General features: G+C 29.3%; 1 protein-coding gene across 1 annotated transcript in view; it reads left to right on the top strand.

Annotated features, from left to right (window-relative positions):
- Positions 1-1,561, top strand: part of LOC110026168 — a 35,180-nt gene that overhangs the window by 27,195 nt on the left and 6,424 nt on the right. The gene's annotated exons all lie outside the window — the stretch shown is intronic.

The following is a 1,561-nucleotide window of genomic DNA, read 5'->3' as shown; positions in this document are numbered from 1 at the left end:
ATATATATATGTATATATATATATATGTATATAGAAACATACATACATATATACACAAGTACATGCATACAATCATGATCCTCTATAAAAGGGTTAGTTTTAAGTGTTGAGGTTACATAATTCTTTGATATGCTAGTATTCTCAATATTAAAAATTTGAGTAATGAACATGCTAGGTGAGAATTCAAGAGAAATGTATTATGTTCAAAGTTTCTTAACAGGCAATTTTTTAGTTTTTACTGTTTTTTAATAGCATAGAGTTTAGGATGAATACGTGTTAATACATAACTCCATCATTACAAAATAATCATTTTTTCAACGCCAATATATTTAATACACTTGTTTAAAGTTGATCCAATGGTTCCTCACATTATACTCATATTCCTCGTCGCAATCACACAGCGATCTCTACTAGAGGAAGTATACTTGAGCTGTAGAATTCTCAAAATTCCAAAATTGTAAGCTCCTAAAAGAAGTTGTAGATCCACCATAATCTAACTAGCTTTGAAAGGCATTTGCTTCGCATGAACTCCCGAAAATGTGAAGATCTCTTTTAGCTTAATACTAGAGTAAAGTTATAATCTTGCTATCATAGATATCTCAAAAATCCAGAAATACATAGGTCTTTTCAGCCTTATTTATTATATTGTGCAAACGAAGAAATAATTACATTGGAAAGAGATATTGTTGTTGTAACTAAATCAATAGTTTGGCTATTCGTATCCTAGATTGAATCAGATTAAAATATTTCTTTGATATTGAATAATAATAATAATAATGACAATTATAGTAACTTGGGGTTGCTGCGACTGTACTTTGTGGGTTCCATTCTTCATATGAGTTTGATGTCTTACTCCCACTTATTTAGATTAATGTTTAGCTGAAAATCTTGATGAAGAATTATTTATACCCATATTCTATTTTGGTAATTGATTTTTCATTCATCAGGAGTAACATAGAAGATATCAAAGAGAGATTGTCCACATTAAAGATGGAGGAGATGCAATACCTTCAGTCTCTCTTGCAAAAGGTTTTTTTAATTAATTATTTCCGTTAGCGTTTTTTTTAAATACTGAGAGTATATTATATATAATCTTGATATTTAAATATAGTTTCTTTTTTATGTTTGGGATGTATTTGCCATAAATTTTTTGTCACAGGTTGAAGAACACAACAGCAGCATGGAAACTCAAATACAATCACTCAAGAAAAATCAGGACCAAATAAATGCTTTGAATGCAGTGGAGAAGGTATTTCATGTTTCTGGTGTTATATTGTATGGGGATTTACATACATAAAGCTAAAACCTTGCATATTTATATATCTCACATCTAATTTCTTCTGCTTATCTGAATGTCTTCCAAATATTTAAACAATATTTATCCCCATGAGGTGCAATATTTGGCATATTTGTTATTATTTAGAGACTATCATGGTATGCGGCAAAGTAAATTGAATTGGATGTTATATCACTAAATAGTTACGTTTCTAATGCTTTGCATGTAATTCCCTGGTTGTAGTTTGTGACACTCATTATTATTTTTGGAACATTTACTCATATA

This window comes from Phalaenopsis equestris, unplaced genomic scaffold, assembly GCF_001263595.1.
Source record: "Phalaenopsis equestris unplaced genomic scaffold, ASM126359v1 Scaffold000354, whole genome shotgun sequence".
Classification (NCBI taxonomy): Eukaryota; Viridiplantae; Streptophyta; class Magnoliopsida; order Asparagales; family Orchidaceae; genus Phalaenopsis; species Phalaenopsis equestris.
This window is presented reverse-complemented; position numbering and strand designations above follow the sequence as displayed.